Raw genomic sequence first — 13,855 nt, 5'->3', positions numbered from 1 at the left:
TGTGTATGGTTGATGCTTAGTTGCCTACAAATACCGTGAAATTGCTGAATTTTGATACTCAGTTGCCTACAACTGATGATCAATTGCCTACGGTTGATGTTCAGTTGCCTGCTAATTGTAAATAGTTGTCATAACTGCACTCGAGTATCACAAAAAAAGTTAGCAAGTTTTAGTGCGTTTTTGTGCAACTCCAGTACATTTAAAAAGCAACTCATGTGTATTTTTCATCATTATATTTAGCGATTTTGATGATTTTTGCGAGCAAATCGTGTAAAATTTGAACAACTTGTGTAAGCTTGTGGGCAACTATTTGAACCGCCCCCCATAAATTTTTTCATTACCCCTATGCATCTTGTGATATGTCCTTATTTTCGTAACTAGTTAACACCCGTGACCTGATTAGTCAAAACATGCGTGCTCGGTAGCATAGGCGGCAAACTATCCTAGAAAAAAAGGTTGTCGTACGATCCATCCCCACATAGTTTTAAAATTTGGAATCATGATAGATATTTGATTAAAAGTTTTCGACATTGTATGTAACTTATGTCCCTTAATGGATAACCACAACACGAGAGCTGCTTTCATATAGCACTAAAGTTGCCTCAAATATCATCCAAGGTTGCCGATCAAAATCTATACATATGGGATCTAGTTTTAGGGAGCTCGGCGTAAGAAACACAACCATGAAAAGTATCACCGTTTTGACGCTCGGTTCAAAAGTTATAGTATTTTAAGAAAAATGAAACGGAATAAAGTGAAATGACATTATCGCATTCATGTAGTAAATCCTTGCTGCACACTCCTGCGTTCGTTTCAGTCAAATAGTGCAGCTGGATTTTTTAGTATTTAGGAACATATTAATACCGTAAAACAAGCACATATTTGAAATCATGGGGGCCTGGCTCCTGTCAGCCCTCTATCTCCACAATTGGGTGCTAAAAGGCCCAGGGCGTGGAGGAGGTTTCCTGCTGTCTTGAGAAGAAGAAAACAATAGAGCATTGCATTCACCTCGTTTCGCCGCAGTCGTCAAATACCGGGCGAGCTCGAGTGAGGGCAGCGGCAGTGCAGTTCCCTAGGGAACCTTGCTCCTTTCTCTCGTCCGGACAAGCGCATAGCGATAGATCGGCTGCACCCATTGGGTCCGCATGGGTCGGCGGAGATCTTCTGCAGGTGTCTCTGCGCAGGTGCTGGTGATGCATTTGGGTGTTGGTGACATGACAACGGCGATGCATGGCGTCGCTATCTTCTTGGTGTCGTCGTCCATGAGTTTGGCTGCTTATCGGTCATGGTCGACGATGCTCTAAATAGTGTGTGTGTTTTTGCCTTGTGTTTCATTTTTTGTCTCGTTTTTGAGGATTTCCTATCCTTGTTAAGACGAGACAAGGGTCTGCTTGAAAAGGGTGGTTAGCCGGCGCGCCATACTAAAAACCTGCTTACTGGGGGCGCCGCATGAGATATTGCAGGCCAAAAGCGTTTACAAAGTGTATGTAACTTACAAGAAAAGTGCATACATAAAAATACGGTTTTGGGATTTATCGGGTACCTAATTTTTTCAGGCATCAGTCACCTCTTCCTTTGTTCCAACATCACCGTAGAAGAAGAAAGTCAGTGCCACATTACCTATTTTAGTGGTGGAGGCATAGAGGAACATCGAAGGAAGGGAGGAAGAAGATAAACAGTGCATTGTCTACAGCCGTTGGATGAAAATCCGATAGTGCCTAAAGAAAGTGACTGGTAAAAAAAAAGAAAAAATCGACGCCTGCCTGACATATAGTCGGTCACTAAAACATAACTCTCTCACACATAAAAGAAACAAATAACCTGACCCATGGTACATGAGGTTAGCAAAATCAAAAATTCATAAATAATCAAATATCCTTCCAAGTGAAGACATCAAAAACGTGCTAAATGTAAACACACTAGTACTTAATAATTAATCAACGTAAGACATGCATAATAGAGCTTTTCTTTGTGGAATCTAAGAAGGCTCGGTAGATCACTTTTGCTGCTAATTAAGATGTAAATATAGGGGCTATGCTTGGCTCGATGTCTTTTTGTCGGCGTCGCGGATGTAGGACTCGTACGCGGCGGCGCTAGCAAGCATGCACTTTCGCAGCGCCTCCCCCGCCTCGAAGCACGCCGCTTGCTTCTCCGTAGATCCGTCGACCTCCTGGAACGCGTCCAGCACGGCTTCGAACTGATCCCTGCATCCGGGGAGGCACATGAAAGCCTTGACTGCCCCGTCGATCATCTGCTCAGGAGAAGAAGACGACGACCACGACGATTCGCTGCCCATGATGAGTTGGCGACGACGATCGATCGATGTCTGTCGCTGTGGCCGGGACTCAATGGTTTTCGTGCCTAAGCGCGTGCTCTTAGTATATTCCCTTGTGTATATAAATAGGCGTACTACGTACGTTAGTACAATATATATAGTAAGTACTCCTAGCTAGTACATACAGGAATTTGAATCCAACTGATATTGTTCTGCTTTCGGAATCTATTCTGACAGAAAACTGATATTGTTTTTTCAGTCTTGGATTCGCCCTTCTTTTTGCCCATCCCTAGCGCTCCAAGGAGGGGGCGAAATCTGGTGATTGAAAAACGTTCGTCGATTTGAAAAGAAGTTCACGAATTCGACAAAAATGTTCACAAAAGTGAAAAGGTTCAATAATTTGAATAAAAGTTCATGAATTTAACAAACAAACGTTCATGAATTAAATACTTCTTTCACGGGAGGCCTCCCGACTGGCCAGTCCATTGTCGCGTGCAGAAATACAAAAATAAAATGAAATAACAGTTTTATGTACATGCTTAAATTATGATTTATATAGTCTTTTTATTCAAACTTTGCATGGATGCCGATCAGGGGCATGCCCACCATGCTAGCAAAAGTTGAGATCATTTCATGAATCTCCAAAAAACACCATATTAAACGGAGGGTGTTCGGGCAGGTTCCGCCGGGAGCTCGTTTTTTTTTGACATCCCTAAAATGGCCCCAATTTCTCATACATGCTTTTGTACGGCCAATTCAAGGCACCATGCCAAATTGTTTTGGTTTTCGATAAATTTTGCATTCCGGAATCTTCTCGGTAAAAAAAAGATCGATAAATAGTCGAGCGTGTCGCACTTTTCATATGATTTCGGAAATCATTCAAACCTGGCATGGGTACCTATCATGGGCATTTTCACCTGCTTGAAAAAGTTGGTGTCATTTTCAAGAATGTCCAAAGCTAAACCATGTTCAATGGAGGATGGCTGGATAGACCAGAAGGCTTCGTCTGAGAGCACATTCTTACTCGACATACTTGAAATGAACGTAATTCTTTGTCATGGCCTTGATTGACCAATTCAAGGCAACATGCCAAGTTGTTTTATTTTTCTAGATGTTCCATGAAGTTTATGATGTGAAAGAGAGAGAGGGCATCATGGAAAATGTGAGGCTGACGTCATGTGGTTTTAAAGGAGAGGGCTCCAGCAAGAAATGTTCGGCTATCACATCAAGTAAAGGCCAATACATAACATAAGTAGTTTCTTGCAATTTTATCGTGTTGGAAACATAAAGAGATGGAGATGTAGTTCCTCTCTCATAATAATTGCAAGTAGGAGCAGCAGGCACATGCATATTATATCCATCAAAATCATCATGTGCAATGGTAAAACGCAACCCGTCAATATAATCCTTAATAAGAGCAAACTTCTCCGAAATAGTGTTGTTGGAAGAATTCAAAAATATAATAGGACTATCATGTGTGTGTACAATAGAACAACATCATTTTTAACATAAGGAACTATAGCAAGTTCATCTTCACAATCATAATTCATATTGGCATCTTGGCCACAAGCATAGCAAGCATCAATTTCATCAAAAAGGGATATTTCAAAAGAATCAACGGAATCATAGCAGTTATCATAGCATTCATCCTTTGGTAAGCATGAAGGGAAATTAAACAATGTATGACTTAAAGAGTTACTCTCATTAGAAGGTGGGCACGGGTGGCTAATCCGCTCTTCCTCCTTTTGTTCTTCACTCTCCTCGTCATCTTTTTCATCCAATGAGCTCACCATTTCATAAATTTCTTCTTTGACGGACTCCTACAAAATATTAATCTCTTCTTGGACAGAAAAGGATTCCTCAATATATAGTGTAACATAAGCATTAGAAGCATAATTTTCATAGCAATATTTAAGTATGGAAAAAAAATCAGATTTGTAAAGTGTAGCATCATACTTTTCAATCAAAGAAGCAATTCCACAAGCACCCTTAAAAGCAAAAAATTCTTTAATTTGTTCAACATCATAATAACTATAAACACCTTTAGCATAAGAACATAAGATTCCATTATCAGTAAACTCACAAAAGTAGGGAAGGTGTTTCTTAGGGTCTTCAGAACAACAAGTAAAATCATATATTTCACATAAATTCCAAGCATAGCAATGCAAAGTATTAATATGATGCCATGAAAGTTTTCCTTTTTGAGATAAGCGGTGTCGCACATAATAAGCATGCTCATCTAATGGCTTGCCCTCAACTAAACTAGTTGGGGTTTCAGCATGAGCACATAGGGATCGAAGATGATCCAAGAAAAATGCTTCAGTAGTATGTTAGATTTTGGGTGGTTCTTCAAACATTGTTTCGGTAGGTACAACTTTTTTTGGTATTTTGTGTTTTTTACCCGTAACTAAAGAAAGAAAACACGAACAAAATAAAAACTACTTAGTGATAAAGCAAACAAGCACACACGGAAATATTCACCCCACGCTATTGCTTCCCGGCAACGGCGCCAGAAAAAGATCTAGATAACTCACAAGTATAGGGGATCGTTTGTAGCCCTTTTCGATAAATAAGAGTGGCAAAACCAACGAGGAGCTAAAGGTGGAACAAATATTCCCTCAAGTTCTATCGAGCACCGATACAACTCTACGCACACTTAACATTTGCTTTACCTAAAACAAGAATAAAACTAGAAGTAATTTGCGAGAATAAAACTAGAAATAAATTGCAAGATAATAAATATAGTAGTGTAGTAGCAAGCTTTTTGTAACACGAGAGAAGGATTTGTCCCTAGGAAATTGACTACATTACTAGACCGATAGCAAGTTTTAATGTAGGAGAGAACACTTCTAGCATGTCATCCCTTACATGAAATTCTATGCACTTTTGATTGGAACAATTAGCAATCATACGCAACTACTAATGTTCATTAAGGCAAAACCCAACCATAGCATTAAGATATATATTGGTTCCCCTTTAATCATCTATGCATCAATTTCTATGTTAGGAAGAAATATTTTGTCACTCTTGCCCTCCAATGCATAGTCCTATCAACATACAACTAACCCCATGATGTGATCCACACGCACGCTCATATGATGGGCACCAAAGAACAACAACATATCCACAAGCAAATTAAACCAATCATAGCAATTTTACCAATTAGTCCATAGGACAAAATGGATCTACTCAAACATTATAGAATAGCCATATCATTGGGAAATAGTATATAGTGTTGAGAACCATGTTTAAGTAGAGAGTTATAGCGGGAAAAGAGGTGTTACACCGCTGCATAGAGGGGGAGAGAGTTGGTGTTGCCGGTGGCAAGATTGTTGATGTAGATCGATGTCATGCTCCTTGCCCCGGCGGCACTCCGGCGCCACCGGGAGAGAGGGAGAGAGAACTCCCTCCTTCTTATTCCTTGGTCTCCCCCCCCCCCAAGATGGGAGGAGAGTTCACCCTCTGGTCCATGGCCTCCATAGCGGCGAAGGGGCAGGAGCCCCTCCGAGATTGAATCTCCCTCTCCTGTTCTCTTCTCTTTCGCGTTCTCTTTTCTGGCCCTTCACCGTTTCTTAAATTTTTGGAAATCCATAACTCCGATCGGTCTGAAATTTTTACAGGAATGTTTTCTAGAAATTATCTTTCTTGTGTCGTAAGTAGAGCTGCAACCAACTTACATGATGTCCACTAACCACCACCCTGCGCCAGGGGTATGGGCCGCGTCCTGGTATCTAGTGGAGGTTGTGGTCCTCTGTTTACGTTGATTCCAACTCCCAAAAATCACATATATTACAAAATAATTCTCCGTAAATTTTTATCGCGTTTGGACTTTGTTTGATATGGATATTCTGCTAAACAAAAACATGCAACAAACAGGAACTCGCACTAGGCACTAGATAAGTAAGTTAGTCCCAATATTAATATAAAATGTTGCCAAAAGTATATGAAAGTTGTAGAACATTGGCATAAAACAATAAAAAAATATAGATACGACGGAGACATATCACATCTAATGATGGATCTGCTTGCTCATGCCGCCTTTTGCTGGCTAATTGTGTCGAGTTGCTCCTGCTGCCGTCTTACTATGCGGTATAACTCCTTGTTATTTATTTCTACCTGGTGCATACGGTCTGCATCCTGCTTCTTTTTCCTCTGATGGTTTCTATAAGTGTCATTCCACTCCGGTTACCCCATGAACCCACGAAACAATGCCTTTGCCTCATGTTCGTCCTCCGTGCTCAGGATTCCCCAGGGTGCGTGTAAGCTCATCATTCTCTCTCTCGGGATGGAACACCTGATTTCGAGCATCTTTTACTTGCTTAAATTAGTGTCTGAGGTTGTTTTAAGATTTTCCTTTGTAATAATATGCCATGTCGATGGGTCCAAATTTCCCCCATGTGCATAAAACCAATTCTTGGACCTGTCGGGCCAATTTTTTGTGTAGCTGGAGTGACCCCTTCTGCAACCATCTTGGCCTCAGGTGATTTCCACTTAGGCAGGGCTCTCTTGTAGCCATCTGTCCCCAAAACATGGTGATACTCCTTTTTCTCATCAATTTCCTTTTTTTTTTCTTCACCTTTCAGAGCTTCATCCGATTCCTTATACTCCACAAACTCGTGTGAGTGATCTTTTATCTTCTCTAGTGCTCGAGTGAATTGTGGAGTCTTCTTTTTATCCCTGATGCAGTTGTTGTATAATCTTTTCTTCCATGCCTGGAATTGTGTGGCCATCTTCTTAAGATCTCATTTCTTGACTTTCAACCATTGGCTATCTGTGAGACCCTGTGGTAGGTTGAAATGTGACATGACGGTATCCCAAAGCAAATCTTTCGATCTTTGGTCAATGTAACTAACTCCTCGATCTACCTTTTGCCGATTCCATTCTCGAATGATAATTGGTATTTGGTCCCTAACAATAACTATGCATTGATTTATAAATTTACGGGCATTCTCATAAGGATCAATCGGCTCGCCATCTTCGGCGACTTCATTGATGTTTAACTTTATGTCATCGCCCAACTTTCTGGCCCGGCCTCGTATCCTTCTAGAAGATTGGCTCGATTCGGAGGGCTAAAAGAAGAAAGATTTGTCGATATATATGCACAAATCAATTAATACAACTAATGATCACCAGGCTTAATATATATATACCTTGCCACACATTGTTAATTATCTAACATTTTCTTCGCCATCATTTTATACGTCTATTGGTTCTTGCTCAAGTCCATCAACGGATTCGTTTAGAAGTTCTGAGATGTCATGTCGTCATTCTCTTGGTATAGGGAGGAGCGTATGATGTCGAACAAGTCATCTCCATGGTATATACCGCTATCGTCCATGGCTTAACTAATCCAAAAGAAAGATAGAACGATTTAGCATTTTAAATTACAATGCACTAAATAATCAAAAACTGAATCATAGTATAGTTTGCCGCAGGCGAGGTTCACTCTGAGAGGCTAGGGACGATGGTGCGGAGGATTAAAATTTACTTATGCATCTCGAATAATTCATTTAATGCAACAATATACAGTATCACTAATATATCTCGAATAATCCAGTTAATGCAACAATAATATCACATAATATCACTAGTACATATCCCCCAATCAAACTGATCACCAAACAAAGAGTTGTTGTAGTACTACGCGGCAGTGAACACCTAAAGAGAAGGTACCATCACAGGATCATAGCTCGAGTGAGATTCCTGAAGAAACTGCGGGGTATTTGAGAACGTGACGTCCAACAAAACCATGTAGCAACGGACCTGCTCGTCCTCCTCCCTGACACGGCGACGTACCAGCTCCTCGGGGGACCGGCTCCCTCTGCACCGATAGTGGCCCACTCGACCGCCATCATAGAATCTCTGGGTCAACGATGAGACCCCGGTTCCTCACCAAGTTGCATGCCCCGAAAGGTAGCACCTCCCAATGCCAGCCCGACGGAGCCCAGTCATGGACATGGCGCCTCTCAAACGGGTCGACGACCCCGAGTCCACGACGAGGATGCGGGCTGGCCATCGTCGTCGAGAACAAATTCCTATGAAAACAAATTCATATGCGATAATTTTCATTTTATTATGCTACTCATATTTAATAACCTATGCGAGAACAAATTCCTATGAAAACAAATTCCTAGGTCAGGCATCATCCCGGACATGGCGCTTTGCGGTGGTTGTCTGGGACTCCTCACTAGCGATCGTCGGGGAGTCCTCACCGGTGATCATCCGGGACTCCTTGTCGGCGATTGTCGGGGAATCCTCACCGGTGATCATCGGGGACTCCTTGCCGACGATTGTCGGGGACTCCTCCCCAGCGATCATCGGGGACTCCTCACCGGCGATCGTCGGAGACTCCTCTGACGATCGTCGGAGACTCGATCCTCACCGGTGATTGTCGGGGATTCGATCCTCATCGGCGATCGTCGGGGACTCATCACCAGCGATCGTCGGGTACTCCTCACCGGCGATCGTCGGGGACACCATATTGCAAATTTATTTATCATCATACATATGCTTATCATACATATTGCAAATTAATTTATGGTCATGCATATTGCTAATTAATTTATCATCATACATATAAACAACATATTGCAAATTAATTAATTATTAGTATAAACAACATATTATCATACAACTTTTAACAACATCATAGAACATGCATATCATCATATATTCATCATACATATAAACATATTGCAAATTGAATCATCATATATTGCGAGAAAAAAGAAAAAATGCTCGAAGGGGCTGGCCAGTGGGTTCTCACCGGCAGGGCCTGGGCGGAGCGCAGTCTGGGCGGTGGGGCGAGGCAGCCGACGGATGGGCTCGGGTGGCGGAGGCGAGGCGGCCGATGAAGAGGCTCGGGTGGCGGAGGCGAGGCGACCGATGAAGAGGCTCGGTCGACGGAGGTGATCGGGCAGCGGAGGGTCTGGAGGCGGCGTGGGGGTAGACGCGGGCGAGGTGGTGCAGGCGCGGCGACAGTGCAGCAACAAGCAGGGAGCTGAGAGACGGCAATCACCGATGGCTACGAGTGGATCGGCGACGGCGTCGGAGAGGATTTCAGCAGCCTGGTGGCGTTGAAGTGCCATGTTCTCCCGGGTGGTAACGGGCACCGCAAGAACACGCGCTTATATAGGGGGAGACCTTTAGTCCCAGTTGGTGATACCAACCGGGACTAAATACTCTTTAGTCCCTGCTGGTATCACCACTCGGGACTAAAGGTCCTCCTTATCGATGATCCAAATTCCGTGTGGGGAGGTGGACCTTTGGTTTTATTTCTTTCTTTATTTGTTTTCTTCTTTTTTTAAACATAACAATTTTTGTTTTTAGATTTTGAATAACATTTAGAATGTTTAGTGTTTTTGAGTGAATCTTTTTGCCTTAGGTCATAAAAATTATAAACTTTCTGTTAGTGCCATTGGTTTTCAAATTTGAATAGTTTAAATTTGAATTGTTTGAAATTTGTGTGAATCACTCGTTTGTGAATAACTTTAATTTGAAAATAGATTTTTGAATGATTATTTTTCTTATTGTTTAATACTAGTGTGTTCTATTAGTTTGTTCAATTTGAGAATTTCTAGGATATTTTAAATAGTTCTTTATCAGTATGTTACAAAATATTGTACAAATCCCTCCAAAACCATTTCTGTTCATTTGAAGTATTTAAAATATTTCTATAAGAAATATTCTTAAATAATTCCAAGAAAATTCTAGTAAGTCACACATGATATATATGATGACCTTGCCAAGTTTCGTCTCAATCCAAATTAATATGATTCACAAACATACTCCAAAACCATCTGTGTCCAGGTCGAAACTTGGACAAGTTTACATTGCCAAGTTTCTCCAATTATTCTCAAACATTGTGGACATGTTCTAATCACCTAATAATGTGTCCACACCAAGTGGTGCATCATGGAGAATAGATACACTTGTCCAAATCCTCCCAAACCCATTTATGTTGATTTCTAGCTAGAATTAAGAAATTTTGCATTGTCAAGTTTCCTCAATTGGTTGCAAACATTTTGGACACACTCTATTCCTGAAGTAATGCCACCACACCAAATGGTGCATTAGGGGAATAGATTTGCATAACCAGATCTAGGAAAATCTATTCCTGCCCATTTCTAGGGTTTAGAAAGTTTACATTGGCAACTTTCATCATATAATCCCAAAATGGGCGATCAACCTCATTTCCATCTACCCTTTGATCCTGTTAAATCTCAAGACAAGAAGAACCCTTTTACTTTCCCAAAACAGCATCAAACACCTTCTCGTGATTTGGTAAAAACCCTCTTTTAATGCCTTTTACAATTCCCCTTGATATCAAAATTTTACTAGAGCTCATACTAGTTACCTTGCATCTCTAGTAAACTTGGCTTGGCCATAGATCAATTATTGCTGGGTGAAGCCCCACCCTTACCATCCCTTGAAACCAAGAACAGCTTTGTCCCGCTCCTCAGTGGCCATTACTCCATTGTAAAATGAATAACCAATTGGAAAATAAACGAAATGCATAACAATATAGTATAATTTTGATAGGAAGTTGCATAATTAATTTTGCACTTTTTAATTAATTGTTTCAAAAGACAAAATGCCCTAGCTCTTACAAAGATTCTGGCGTCAGAAAGGGGCAGCAAAGTGAAACTTTTTGCTTGATTGTGTGAAGGTAACCCCTAGGAACACCCAAAACACATGTATACCCTAATTCTTAAAAATATTTCCTCCGATTTGTCCGAAACGAGACTTTCCAGCTATAACGTTATGACGGTGGAGTCGGTCACATCCTAGAGTAGGATCTTAGGGTATAAGGTTGTTTCTTAGCGGATGTCCCTTGCTTATGATTGCACCGTAACCATGGAGAATATTTCATCATTTAATAGGACTAGTAATCATGCACGTGCAACGCACGTCTTAAATAAAATGAGTTCGCATGGCATCATAGTAAAATATTTTTATCAAAAAATTCAGATGGCTACAAAATATTTTTTTAAAGTGTGACATATTTGGGATCCAACACACGTATCATAATCTATAGTAAAAACATCTATTTTGAATCTGATTTTTATTTAATGAGTTTTTTCACCGAGCCATTTAAACGTGTGTGATTCCCAACTAAATGAGAACGTGTGTAACACGCGGTCCATAAACATGTCTCCGCATAAAATTCATGTTCACACACAAATTGTATTATAATGGTCACAAAAGTATATTTTAAAAATCAGAAATAAGCATGTCTTGAAGGTCCATCTTTTGAAGCAATGAAGGTCCATCTATAGATGCGATCTATGATGCTTCGTTCAATGGATGGGATATTGTTTTTAGCTTCATTCTCTTCATACTTTAAAATATGCACCAAAAATTGCTTCCTCAGTCCAAAACCATCCTACACATGCATTATACAACATTGTTATAACAAGTTTGTATGTGCAATAATATGTATACAAATAAGCATTGTGTAGACACTCACATGGCCCACCAAAATAAGGAGTTCTCAGTTATCACAACGCTATATGGAATGAATATAATCAAATCGGTATCTCGCGACCTGCCCACGCCCACACTACAAGCTCGTACTTGCCTACGGGAAAGTTCAAGAGGCGGAGAGGAAAAAGTACCTAGTTATGTAATTTAGAGATGGTAGTTTCTGATACAGGGTGCCTCATTTTAACTCCCTTTTAGGTAGAACTTTATTTGTATTCTAAACACACTCCATTTTATTGATTAAAAAAGTTCATAGGGATACAATGTAGATCTGAAGGATTAAGGAGCCACACATGGCGTCCTGAAAAAAGGCATAGACTATGCGTAGCAAGGCTATGTGACTCCAGATTAGTTTCTCCTCTTTCAAAGATGATGGAACAGCGAGAGAACTGCTAAGACGTAAGATTAATCTCCTTAATAATGCTAGAGTGTAGCCCACCTGTATTTTCATGGATATCTTTGGTCACACCTTGACAGTCTGAAGCTATCTGTATATCTGCAAGTGATAAGTTAAGGACAAGTGAGAGCGCTTCTTGACAAGCCAAAGCCTCCGATAATATTGGGTCAGCCACACCATGGTTAAACATAGCATAAAAATAGCGGTTTCTCATGCCACCTTACAAATGGTGGGTTGCAGTGCGGGTGACAAGAATCTAAAGCACATGGTACTACATGGCCTAGTAAAAGAAGAATCTATAAGACCCGATCCCACAGCTGTTGAAATATGATTTCATATACGGGCGAGAGAATATCATGTGACTGTGGGATACATTGGATGGCTAGGTGGGCCTACTCAATTTGAAACCAGGCGTGATGGGAGGCCATGATTTGAATTGTGCATGGATACAGTTAAGGCCTTGTTTGTTTACAGAGACTAGAATAAAAAAAAATTCTTTTAGTTCCTATGTAATCAAACAGGAGGGACTTTTATTTAAGGAACTAAAAAAAGACTTTACTGAAGGAACTTTTTTCTTTAGTCCCTGGGACTAAAAAAAAAGTCTAGTCCCTTGAAACGAAACACCCCGTAAACAAAATCCATGTTGGAGAAGCACACTCGTTTAGCGGGAACTTGGGATGCCATGCAAGGAAGTCCGCTTCAAGTTTGTTGGACGTCTTAATCTGTAGAATACTCTCGATGTCTGGCTGATAAAAGTGCAGCTGGAGTAGGGCGTGCCATCGGGGGTTGAGAACATCAGCGACCCACTTGTTGGCACCGTCGCTTTGCAGTTATCGGCGTCATGAGTGGTCACGAAGGATCCAAGGATCATGCCATATTCGAACTTGGGAACCGTTTCCGATCCTTCAAATGATCTTACTTTAGCAGCTCAAGCCCATATACAATAGTTTGCCATGTCGAGGACGCATTGCCAACATCTATCAAGAATCTATTAAGGGTAGACTTGGCCATGAGAAACCTGGCCCGGCCATACCAACCCAAACTCAGTCCGAAATTTCCGGGCCAGGCCGGGCTTGCCCACAAAGTAAACGGTTTCATATCTTGGAGTCCAATTTTCCATATGATTTGGGCCTAAGCATGATGTCCCATGACACCAAGTGAGTTCGTCGTTTCCTGTGAATCACTCCTCTCCAGTACTTATGTATCATTTTTGTTAGGCACTCAAGCGTGAGAGGACTAATCTCACAACTCCCAGCCCCGCGCCCCCCTCCCACGGGCAACTCGGGCGGCGGCGGGGATCTCCTTCCCCTAGCCTCCTCACCACATTCCGCCAACCTCGTCGTCGGTCGGGGCGGCCGATGCAAGCCCCTTACGGTAGTCGGAGGCAGGATCCCGTTCTTTCCGCCTTGAAGGGCTGGTGCGGGGCGGTCTCGACAGGAGGCGGAGTCAAGCGGGCGCGGGGATCGACAGCTCAGCGGTGGCAGATCACGGTGGCGGCGGCCTCATCGGGACTATGCGGTGGAGTCGGCCCGTTGTACATTGGTTGCGTACCCGCAGCGGCGGTGGGTTAGATCAAATCTGATCCCGGTGGCGGGGGTGTGGTGGGCCTGGTCTCCTGTCAGATCCGATCCGACTGGTATGACCTTCATGCGTGGCGACGATGATTGGTAGCGGTTCCATGCACACGATGTTGGATGGAG

The sequence above is a fragment of the Hordeum vulgare genome, chromosome 1H (assembly GCF_904849725.1).
Source record: "Hordeum vulgare subsp. vulgare chromosome 1H, MorexV3_pseudomolecules_assembly, whole genome shotgun sequence".
Taxonomy (NCBI): Eukaryota; Viridiplantae; Streptophyta; class Magnoliopsida; order Poales; family Poaceae; genus Hordeum; species Hordeum vulgare.
This window is presented reverse-complemented; position numbering follows the sequence as displayed.